At 37.7% G+C, this 13,119-nt stretch overlaps 3 pseudogenes; 2 read left to right on the plus strand and 1 right to left on the minus strand.

The window, feature by feature from the left end:
- Positions 1-2,596: 2,596 nt before the first annotated feature.
- LOC149113929 (uncharacterized) lies at positions 2,597-4,147 on the minus strand (annotated as a pseudogene).
- A 5,175-nt stretch (positions 4,148-9,322) lies between these two features.
- Positions 9,323-10,178, plus strand: LOC149113930 (uncharacterized; annotated as a pseudogene).
- A 1,165-nt stretch (positions 10,179-11,343) lies between these two features.
- Positions 11,344-12,583, plus strand: LOC149113931 (uncharacterized; annotated as a pseudogene).
- The last annotated feature ends 536 nt before the right edge of the window (positions 12,584-13,119 follow it).

A 13,119-nucleotide genomic window follows, 5' to 3' on the forward strand; every position in this document is an offset into this window, starting at 1 on the left:
CAAAACGCTTAAGATGTGAATTTTCGCAAAGGACGGCGACGTCAATAATTCGAACCTCGTACAAGCTATTCACAGAAGCAATGACATCTATTAGACTACAAAAGAGATGGTAGAAATCTTATCCTATTAGGCTTAAACGATAGTGAACAGCGATGCTGAATTTCTTTTTCTTTATGGGCGAAGCAAACATCTGTCAATATTTCAATAGAGAAACCATAATTTCCGTATGAAAAAATTAAATGAACAATCTGATCGACCTGCTTCAGATGGCTTTTTACCACTAAGGCGTTTGGGAATTCTGTCGCCGAAGAATCCTGACTTTTGGTGAACGTTTCAATTTCCATCTGCAATTGTAACAAGCATTATAAAAATCAAACAAACGTTGCATCAAAAAAACAACTTAACATCAGTTTGAAAATGTGCATTTTATTTGCTCGATAGATGCTCCATGGCATTCATTCTTACAACATTTTACCGACTGTACTTACACTGATGTATTCTCAATGCATACAGTTTGCGTTGAACTTGCACACTCGTGATAGCGTCTGAACAGTGACTGCTGAAACACAAACGAACAGACGAGGAATATTTTTATTCACATTTTCGTATCTCAGCGTAGTATTCTACACTACACTGACGAAAACTGTGAACCTTCTAAACATTCCTATCAATATAACTTAAAGTAAAGTCGATTGGAACAGTTATCGGGGCAAAACAAGTGCAAAATACTCACGTTTTCGATACGACGGCTAGTCGGGCGAAATGGCGTCCTCGACGAGATGAGGACGGCAGAGAGATGAGTCGAGAGTTCTCGTGCGCATGCCCGGTTGAGTTAATTTACTTCCGGTAGCCGTCCGACCTCGTCCCGTCCTGGTATCTTAAGGTGCCTAATACCTTGAAAACTAAGAGAGTATCACCATTACCATATAGCTGCATCTTTGATTTTGGGCGTCCAGGCTATTATTAATTAACAGCTGTCACAAGCTTTCCGCTCACCAGTATCACGTGACCATATCGCGGGCTCAGGTTAAGAGCTCATCGAGGTTGCGTGTTTTTTTAAAGTTGACCACTGACCAGTTACTGGTTTACCGATTGGATCGCGGGCTCAAGTCACGTTATTTCTCTGAGTCACGTTATTTCTCTGCGAGGAAGGCGTACTCGCAAAGGCAAAATTTCTGCGCAAATTAACCCCTGGCGCGTTGTTGACTTTTCTTCTGACATATTCCTTGTGCGATCGTCTCTAGGAAAGTCCCTGAGATATTGCGTAGGTAATTTTTACAATCTTGGTTAGGCTTGTTGTGTATAGTTTGTTAAAATTTAAGCGAAAAAATAGCAAAACCACACGCTGAACAAAATTACATGCTCACAATTGATCGTTTTTTGAGTTTCTGATCCAATAAAAAATAATTCTCTTTTTCCTTTATCGTCAGTTATTGCAATCATGAGCTCCGCCTTTAGGCTTGGCTAAATTTATATATTCTTTTTTTCTTCCAAGTAGTCATTTGAAATCTACCTCCTCGTGGTACACGAAGTGGGCCATTCCTGTAATAGACAACGTACTTCCTCACAATTTGAACGAATTTGGACAAGAATTTCCGTGACTGTGACCCTTTAAAGTTGGTTGAGTAGACCTTTGGCGTTGCGTCATCAAAATTCTTGGGGAACCCCAATGTGGGTGTGTCAATTTAAAACGAAGACCGCTGAAGACCGCAAACCCAAGACCAAAAACTTACAGGTTGATAAGGTGTGTTAACCTACCGTTCAATGAAGCTGGGTGAAATATTGGATGCAGTGGGAGTTTGGTTTGTGGAAAAGGCAGGTCTAAACTCCAATACGAAGGTCTTCACTATTCCGCACAAACCGTTTGTCGTTTTTACTAGCTTTACCTGGTCTTTTCATCCAAACAAAGAATCTAGCAATCTTTCCTAAAAACAGGAAAACGAGTGCCAGAAACATGTAGACTAACTATACGGGAATTCATAATCTTTGGAGAGGAACAGTCGTGCAAATTAAAATGTTTTCCAAACAGGTATGACTATAGCGAGGATGCAGTACACGGGTTGTTTACCATTTACATGGAAAAACTGGTCAGTCCAAGATTCGGGTGAATGACCAACAATTTAACTACAATTTGGGAAATTCCGTTTAAGATTGCCGTTTACCGCCTCTGCAAGTCACTCTAATTTGCAGAGAGCGTCAGGACAGAGTTGTCAAAAGGCCAGGAACTGGTATCATGGTAAATGGAACATATTGCTTTACTTCTCCAGTCAACCTGAATGCATGCGTTGTAGCATCTGATGAGGCAGTTGTGACTGAATGACTTGTGTACTTATCCAGCCTTGAGAAATGATTGCATCACTTTTCCAATTACTTGCAACTCCTTAAAGTTCACATAACCCCAAAATATTTTTTTCGCTAAAATAAATCGTTGCACCTGTTTGAGACGTAATGCGACAGACAGAGACAGTTATCAGAGCACAGACAAGGTTATCTTTTTCGGTTCGTTGCCCTTATTTCAACTACATTTAGTACAACCTACGAACTTCGCTTGCTTTGTGCATTAACATAAGCTCTCGATCGCAGTGGTATGACTCTCCTAAGCTTTCAATAAGGAGGAGGAGGAGCAGTCGCGACAGTCTCTAAGATATGGGTCCGTTATCAAGGGTAGATTTTCGCCGATAGCAGTCAAATGGCTTTCTTTTATTCTAGCCGAGTATGACTTAAGCCGTTTCAATTTTTTGCATTTTTTTCCAACCGTAGAGACAAAGGTGCCGTGAATGTTATACGGGTTAAAACAGTGCTCTCCGACGATTAGAGTTTCTAAGTACGGGCTCTTCTCGGCAATCTCCATAATGCCGAGGTCGGAAATCGAGGCGTCTATCACCTTCAAATAAGAAAGGTTAGGAAACGGTTGGAGCTCATCAGGGAAAAAGCACAGAACGTCGGTAATGTTAAACCAGCGTTCCAATTGAACTGTTAATAGCCTTTCATGACAAACTTGAAGGACTGCGCGAATACCGCAATCTGAAATCTGACGGCACTCGCGAAAAGTGAACGATGCAAAATTAGGACAGCATAAGGAACTTGCTAGCAGCGCATCATTAGTGATAAAACAACACCAGGTTAAATCGATGGTGATCAGGCATGGAAAGCGGGCTCACCCTCGTCAAACGTGATAACATCATGAATGGAGACTACCTTCAAGTCCTTGACGCTATGGCACACAGACAATAACCTACGATGACAGTTGCCTCTGCTGCCAAGCTTGATATTCTCCACGTCAGTGCACTGTCGGAGCAGCCTGACAAAGCCCTCTTCGGAGACACCACTTGAGTTTTCGTAAGCGTGAGCAGTTAAATGCTATCTCATACATACCACAGTCGGACACTTGGAAACAACCTTTGATGTTAAGGCTTCGCAAATCGAGACAATTTTCGGCGACTTTATGAATCACAAGATCTGTGAGCCATTTACAGTCGCTTACATTGATGTGTTGGATGGTTTTGAGGAATTTTATGAGGAACTGTACTTTAATTAATTATTTCATTTATTTTATTTATTAGTGTTATTATAAATATTTTATAGGATTTAACTAATTTATTTTTTATAGTGATGTAAGCGCATTGAGTTTTTTAATGCGCCCAAAAAACTTTATTATTATTATTATTATTATTATTATTATTATATTATTATTATTATTATTATTATTATTATTATTTTTACTCAAGCGGCTACCCAGCTTTCTAGTATTTTGTTGTTGACTTTGCTTGAAAGAAGACTGTCTTCAGTTAGGTCGATCTTTTTCCAGACGCTATAGTCATTCAGGAGATGGTGCCAATTCCAACAAACTCCACGCAACAGGAGGCGTTCTTTGATAGTGAATTTATAAAATATTATAGAGTCTGGAAGATCGTGTAGTAAAATAGATGGCTTTCGTTCGTCCATAGTCGACGCTAGTTTCAAACTCATGTCACAATCAAGAATAAAAATTGGATTTAGTTGAGTTAATGGCCTTAACTTTGTTGCTTATTAGTTCATGACGTCAAAAGGCCTTGTAAAAAGGACACATCAAAGTCTACAACTCGTCAGTTGAGGGGCGAAAGTCCGTTCTCTCGCAGCCTATTTCAGGCCTAACACTCTAAGGCCTCAACCATCGACTTGCAAAATCCATATTTGTTTGTTTGTTGGTGGGATGAATATACCGCGCTGGAGTAATTACCTGAATTTTCTCAATTGAAGGATAAGTGTTGGGACCAATTAGAAATACAATTAGAAAACATAGGCACGCAAGGCGTGCAACAGTTGTTGTTGTTTTTTGTTTTTAAAAAAATAAAGAAAACGGCTGAAAGAGTATAGACTACGAGTAGTCCCTCTTTCGCTTAGTCCGCCGTGTGTGACGCGAAAGAAAACCCCGAGAAAAAAATGGCTGCGCGAAATTCTGGGGGCGAGGAGCGCGCAAAAGGAGGGACTACCGTCTAAGCCCAAGAGTTTGCCCTTTCACGGCCGAGTGATTTTTCGGTGTAGGATTTGTCATCTTGACGTCCTCTTATTATCGCCTGTTGTCAATAACCCCGGGAGATAGCCTGAATAAAATTGCTCTACTCTACTCTTCAAGTAACCAGGCAAAAACATATGCCGTGAGAAGTATATCTTCGTTCAGTGTTCGTTTAGCGAAACTGCGATTTCGCTGCGTCTGTAGGTGTAAGTCTAAAAGTTATTGCGAAAATTTCGAACGCAGAGTTTCAACCGAGAACTTACATTATGTATTTGACTTAGAATATCATCAAGCTGCGGTGAAGTGTTTGCCGATAGCAGCGGAAAGTTTCAGGTGAATGTTCGGTTTCAAGTGAAAGTCCGGTTCAATCTTTCAAATGGACGGCAGAAACGCCAAGCTCAGTGAATTTATATTCGCTGACTTGGACGATGCTGTTGAGCTGCGAAATCACCAACACGCTCGCAGTCGGGTTGGAGGCGGAAAGCTTTGCTACACAAAATACTGGATAAATTTGAATCTTTCCAAAGCCTGTTGGCAGATTCGCAAGAACATCATGGCTTGCGAAGCGCGATTCCAACGCTTCGATTTGCTTTGGTACCGCTTCGATTTGCTCCGGTTCCAAAACATTCCTGCAAGACGTCACACGTATCTCGAATGTTGACAACACGTTGTCAACGCTCCTAACATAAGCCAATCATATTTTTGCGTTGTGAGAGCAACGCATAATTCAAACTCTTGGGCTTAGGCGGTAGTCCCTCCTTTCGCGCGCTCCTCGCCTCCAGGATTTCGCGCGGCCATTTTTTTCTCGCGGTTTTCTTTCGCGTCACGCACGACGGACTAAGAGAAAGAGGGACTACTCGTAGTCTACAAAGAGTAGCAATCTTGCAGTAAATACACTGACGCGAAATGACGCGTCAAAAGTAACACACCTTATGACGCCACTAGTCCCAGGCCTCGGAAAACAACATTTCTGATTTGGCAAATTTTGGGTTGTAAAAAAATATGTTTTACGCACCGGACCAGAGCTTAAATTGGAAAATTACGAATCAGTGCAATATAGACTTCTGGGATAAAAAGGGGTCAAAAATTTCATTTCATAGGCACTTTAAAAGCCCCTGGAGGTAGCAGCACTAGGTGGACTCTTAACAGTTATGATAAGGGTAACTCATTCACGTATACTGGTGCCGGATTCCATTCAATGTTTTTATAGTTTAATATTCTTGTACAAACTTTGATGATTGTTATCCCTAAATACTTCACAACGATTCTTCAGAACGTCTCTTTTCCTACACTTATTAAGATGACTTTGTCCCTTTTTTTCCTTCTTGTTTTTCTCCTTTTTAACTGATATCCCAACAAAATATTCGAATACTACTTTTTCTGAACTTGTAGAGTATAGACGGCCTTGGAACAGCCCCCAGTACTCTTAAATCAGCATCTTATCTTTCTATTTTTCTGTATAGCAATCTTAACTCTGGAGCAAGTTCTTGAAGGTTCTTAGCCTGCGAACAGGCTGGAGGAGCAAGGAGTACAGTGTAATCGATCGAACGCATGAACTTAAAATTCCGAGCTTTTTTGCATACAATGTTTCACTTGTTTTATCTTTAGGAAACACTTCTCTTTCTCTAAAGTTCAATAAACTAATGCTTCGAATCTTTGTTGATAACTTTTCGCACACATACTCTGTGTGAACAACAGCATCTGCAGCTTTACCAATACCCATGTCTCGGTGATCGCCTGCAATTGTTTCTCTGCGATCCTCTTTCTTACATGCCACCACCATATATCATAGCAAACATCTTGTATGACACCACCCCTACATGTACCACGCGAAATATTCCCAACCAACTTCAAGGGAAAGTATACGTATGTCATGACGAGATCTCTTACCATTTCTGCAACAATTTGTATGATAACACAGATGAGTGCTTTCTACAATTTTCACTTCGGTCAGCAAAACTAGCCCGTCCAAAACGAACGCTCGAATCGCAATTTAGTGTTGAGCATTTTTCTGACAGCGTGTGCGTTGTAAGCAGCTGAGCGTCACACAAAATACTGTTCATAAGTAATTCTACCTCCATAAAACCTAAATCGATGACATGTAAAATGTTTGACTGAACAAACTGCAGTAATCCGATATGTCTCCAGATTAATGTAGATACCATCCAATTTTCTAACGGGCAATTTGATCCGTTATTTGATATATACAACCCACACTGAGATTGGTGTGACGTGCGCACAGGCATGGCTCCCTCACTCACTGACCACAAAGCTCTTCCACCCCTTAGGTCAAAGAGGAATTTTTACATAAAAATACTCAAGTTAAGAGAACTTCCCTCACTTTACACGAGTCATAAGGTTACCTCTTACACAAATGCAACAACACTACTTTACCAAAAGTAGCAAGAAAGAGAAAGAGCCTCTCTGACACGTTTAAGTCTGATTTAATTAATTTGTAGTTTAACTTGGTGCTATGCAGTCTCAAAGAACATTTGAACAGTTTTCATACTTCTCTACCTTTAAAAAAGATCTCAGACGGAAATGAATGTCATAAAATGCCCATTAATTAAAAATATTAAACTGCTCCTGCAGCCACATGAAAACTGTCCAAAGTTGTTAGATTTGTTTTGTTTAATATCCTGGGAACAAGAGGCGATAAGCTGTCAGCTCTAATTGAATTTATTCCCATGTGAAAAACAAGTGTTAAGTTAACATTTGTAACTAAAAATAGCAATATCTCGTTTTGTTTGTTCAGACATCTCGTGGGAACAAGTAGCGACGATTTGTCAGCTCTAATTGAATTTACTTTCTTGAAAAACAAGTGTCAAACTACCCTTTGTAACTAAACATTAAAAATATCTCGTTATATTAGCATAAAAGAACAAAACAATCGTTAACTACTCTTACTATTGTAAACGTTAGAACTGTTTTAGATCTAGTCTCTTCTCCTCAAAAACATGTCCTAAGAACTAGAAGCGACGATTCGTGACCTCTAATTGAATTTACCCCTTGTGAAAAAACCAAAGGATCAAGTTACGCTTTGTAAATAAAAATAAAAATATCTTGCCATTTGCATACTACTAACTCTTGAACTACTTCAAAACTCAAGACTCATCTCGTTTATAACTAGCCACCATTAGACAAAAAACAATGCACTCTAAAACAACCCAAAATACTGGTATGTAAGAGTCACACTCCGCTCCAAACCGGACTAAAAATCACAAACCGGCAACATACACGCCAATCTTTATTTTTCATTTACCAAACGGTCCTTGTGTTTAATACAATAAAACACCCAAAACTACATATACCTCACTAAAGTTATCTTGAACAAAAATAATTTCCTTTTTCCTCTACTACAATTCGCGCTGGGTATTAATGTCAAAAAGCGAAAACCCTGATAACATTGAAGACAAAAGACTTAGTTTCATTCAAAACGGACCTTCTCATTCCAGTAGTATTAAACAAGAACCAATATAATTGTGAAATAGTCACAGAATACTATCTTTTTATTCTGTCGACGAAATTAAGAGTAGTCTCTTCGCATTTCACATTGAAACTTATCAATGGATGATAAAATTAACAACACGCCCGGAACACACATTATGAACTCTGCAGCAATATTTAGGTTTCCATACAACACGCAAACGATCTGAACCAGGTCACAACCTCCTCACATTCCCAGTAGTGCATGCCACCCCCCTAAAATACAATTGCACCTATCATAGAAACAGTCGTGGCAGACCGAAAGAGACTTGGCGGAGAACCGCAGAAAAAGAAAGAATAGCATTGGGTTTCGGCTCATGGATCGAGGCAACAGTGGCTGCTCGTGACCGGGTGACATGGCGAGGGAGAATGTCTGGCCCTATACCCAGTTAGGGTTATGGTCAAAATCTATCATAGAAACCACATCAACTTTTTCTTTCATTCACATTTTAAACCTAGCAGTAGAGCGGCTAATTTAATTCAAAACCTTACCTAATAGCCCATTGCAAAAACGTGAGGACTAGGAAAGAGTATGGTTGTTTTCTGTTTGTTTGAAAAACTAAGATATTCAAATGAAAGATCAACTAAATTTGAGAGTCTTAAGCAAGAATAGAAGTATTCAGAGGAGGAAAATGGCATGATAGCTCTTCAAATATCACCTAAAATAGAGAGTTTTTATGAATTGGGTAGACGGGCCACAAAATTTTAAGGGTTTGTATGGAATTTTGCAACTTTTACTAGGCTCCCATTTGGACAATTTTCCACCGAAAACTCTCAAACTTGACTGGGTAGCTTTTCATTCAGTAATATTTCAGCTGAAATGTTTAGATTTTCAATCTAATCAACATAAGAAACTTGTCTCAGTCCTCTCACGTTTTTGCAACGGGCTATGGGAAAAGCTTACCCTCCATCGCATGCTCGTAATAGACTAATTTCGGTATATTAAAATTCAGCCTAAAACAATGGACCCCAGCACGAGGCTCTGGGGAATAAACCCCACAAACTCTATATTTATTCCCCAGTGCCTCGTGCTGAGGTCTATTGTTTTAGGCTGAATTTTGATATATCGAAATTGGTCTATTATATCCCAAACACTATGTTTCTTTGACCATGCTTCTTTGCCCACAAAATCCTCAGCCTAACCCACAGAAAATGTCGAGGTAAGCCCAATATATGAATACTTCCTCCTCTTTTAAAGAAGAATGAATATAGCCGTTCTGAACTGTATCGGGATCAAATCTTCTCACATACCATTTACCTTTACAAGAAGAAGTTGATTGGTTGTTTATAGTAGATCCAATCTGATTGGTGTGACATACATACATCACTGACTAATACCGAAAAGCGGGCGAAGACGTCCTTTGCGTTTTAGAACAAGAAATACACAAATTTTCCGCACGAAGCCAAATTATTTTGCTTGGTGATTTCAATGCTAGGACTGGAACCTTGAATGACGTTATCGAAAATGATTGTCAATATTTTATCGCAGCCGATAACGCATATAATCTTGATAAGAACTGGCCAAAACGAAACAATGCGGATTACAGCTTAAACAAATTAGGAGGCGAGACATTACGATTATGTATAGGAAATAAACTGAGGATATTAACCGGCAGAGTTACAGGTGATCTAGACGGAAAGTTAACATCGTATCAATACAATGGGGCAAGCACCGTTGATTACGGAATAGTCAGCGAAGATCTTCAAAACGCAGTGTTAGAATTTCAAGTACTAGCTTTGACACCATACTCTGATCACTGTTCTATCGCTCTTAAATTGGTTTGCCGTAATCGTGGCATCATGTACAGCAACAACGCCCCAAAAGAACCTCCAAGAACAGAGGCATCCTCGCGAAACTGCTTCACAAATTTCTTTGGAAGCCTGAATCCAAACATAAATTCATAAGATTGTCGAGTTTTAATATTCAAAACAGGCTTAAATCTTTTAGTGCAGAACACCATAGTTCAATAGATGATGCGATTTCACAGTTCAATCAAATACTAAAATCAGTTGCAGAACTTAGCCTAGTACCATCACGTAGTAAAACGCGTAAAAAGACCAAAAAAACAAACCATGGTGTGATAATACTTGCAGACAGTTTAAGAAAAAGCTGCAGAAACCTGCGAAAATTAATACCATAACTCCTCGATCATTGCGACAAGAATATTTTGTTCTCAAAAAGAAATACAAAAGCTGATAAAAAAGATGTGTAAAAGATACAAAAAAATAAACTTTTAAATGAAATAAACACCTTGAATTCCAACCAAAGTGGAGATTTCTGGAAACTAATAAACAAAATTCGAAAAAGTGAAACGATTGACGAAAGTTTTGATATTCCACCAGAAGATTGGATAAAGCATTTCAAAACCTTTCATATGACGCAGACGAAACTCAAGAATCACACACAGTTGCCAATCCCCCAAACAATCCTGACGAAAATACGCTGTCGTATGAATTTATAAATGAGCCGATCACCATGAAAGAAATTCATGATCAAATTTCTAAACTCAAAAATAAGAAAACACCTGGTACGGACACTCTTCTAAATGACATGATCAAGCACGGACGGTATTATCTCATACCCTCTCTAGAAAGAATATCCAATGACATCATTGAAACCGGCAGCTTCCCAACTGACTGGAACATGGGTGTCATAAAACCAATATACAAAAAGAAAGGTGACAAATGCCCAGCTAACTACAGAGCTGCTTAGGGAAACTGTTCACATCAATTTTACAAAACCGATTAAATAAGTTTATCGAGCAACACGGATAGTTTATTTATTCTCCGCCAAATACTCCATAAATACACCAAACAACACAAAAAGCTTTATGTTGGTTTCATTGATTACGAAAAAGCTTTTGATAGGGCAATGCAGTATGAGCCATAAATTATACAAATGCGGAATTCAAAGAAAATTCTTGAATGTCATAAAGTCCATGTATTCCTCAATCAAGAGTTCTGTTAAAATTGACCAGAACACGTTTACAGACCTATTTTCATGTAACAAGGGGATAAGGCAATGTGATGGTTTAAGTACAGTTTTATTTTTTTATTTATGAATGATTTACCGCAATAAGAAATGCCCAGGCGTGGTGTTAGGAAATCGATCCCTAAAGTGCTTAATGCATGCAGATAATTTCCTAATAATCAGCACTTCTCCAGAAGGGATGCAACAATCGCTTGATGTAATTCACAAACATTCTCAAGATTGGAAGCTCAAAATTAACATCAAAAATTCAAACATAATTATATTCAGTGGTAAGGGACAAAACAAGAACAGGGTAAATTTTAAACTTTACAAATTGTTGAGAAACAAACGTATTTAGGTAAAGAAATGACATCATCTGGTCGTTATACCCATGCAAGAGAAATTCTTAGCAAAAGCCATCAAAGTTCTCTCGATAATAAATCGATCCTTCTCTAACACAGATGATACAGCAACAATTACGATAAAGAACAAACTCTTTAATGCCCTGGTTAAACCCGTGTTAGTTTACGCATGCGAAATTTGGGGACCGGAACTGTTATCATACAAAACACTTTCTGATAAAAGTACAATTGAACAAGTTCATATAAAGTTTTGTAAACAGTAATTAAACGTTCCATGGTATACAGAAAATATTGCTTGCAGAGCAGAGCATGGGCGGTACTCTTAAAGTATCGAGATAAAAGCATCAATCTCCAGCTACTGGCAAAGATTGAAGCATTCCACTAACAACGTTTTGTTACGAGAAGCATTTCAATATGCAAAAAAACATACAACTTTCTTTGACATTCAACAGAATGAAGAAATCAATAAAAAGTGCAAAATAAAAACACCAACAACTTAGCAACACATCAAGAATGCACGATTAGTTATATAGAAAACACTCAAGAATCAACATTTACAGAACTGGCTGGAAACCCAGAATAAGTCATCAAGTTCAAGAGAGACATTTACACAAAAGGAAGTTAAAAATAATTATCAACTTGAAAACTACTTGACATTAATTACAAAGCCAGCACACAAAATTAACCTAACAAGGCTTAGATTAGGATATCATGCATTACGAATACAAACTGGCAAATATGAAATTAGAGGAGCATTAATCCCAGTAGAAGAGCGAACATGTTTAGTATGCAAAGAAAATTGCGTAGAACATGAGCAGCATTTCTTGATGTATTGTCGGGGGTATACCACATTAACACATGAGCTGCACTCAAATATTTCAAACGCTGACACCCATTACCCCAGTTTAAGTGATAACGAGAAGACGAAGTATTTCCTTAGAGCAGAAAACACGGTTACACCTAAAATAATAGGTAAATATATCCATTTAATGTTTCAAAAAAGAAAAGAGATTCTCAATTCACAAAAGTAATTAGCACTACGAGTTTCCCAATTTATTGTATACGGATATGGTAAATATTATTTTGTATTGTTATTAGTTAACGTTGAAACCTTTATTGTAACTAGACCAATACCTCCCTTTGCAGAGTAAGGCGCAATAAAGATATACTATTATTACTATTACTATTACTATTACTATTACTATTACTATTACTATTACTATTACTATTACTATTACTATTACTATTACTATTACTATTACTATTACTATTACTATTACTATTACTATTACTATTACTATTACTATTACTATTACTATTACTATTACTATTACTATTACTATTACTATTACTATTACTATTACTATTACTATTACTATTACTATTACTATTACTATTACTATTACTATTACTATTACTATTACTATTACTATTACTATTACTATTACTATTACTACTATTACTATTACTACTACTACTACTACTACTACTACTACTATTACTACTACTATTACTATTACTATTACTATTACTATTACTATTACTATTACTATTACTATTACTATTACTATTACTATTACTATTACTATTACTATTACTATTACTATTACTATTACTATTACTATTACTATTACTATTACTATTACTATTACTATTACTATTACTCACTCACTCACTCACTCACGCACGCACGCACGAACGCATACACTCACTCGCTCACTCACTCACTCGACGTATTTTATTTACAAAAAAATAACTCAATAAACGACGCGTTCTGTCATGCAACAACGCGCACGCAAATCAAA

This window comes from Orbicella faveolata, unplaced genomic scaffold, assembly GCF_042242905.1.
Source record: "Orbicella faveolata isolate gen_17 unplaced genomic scaffold, um_ofav_v1 contig_14, whole genome shotgun sequence".
Classification (NCBI taxonomy): Eukaryota; Metazoa; Cnidaria; class Anthozoa; order Scleractinia; family Merulinidae; genus Orbicella; species Orbicella faveolata.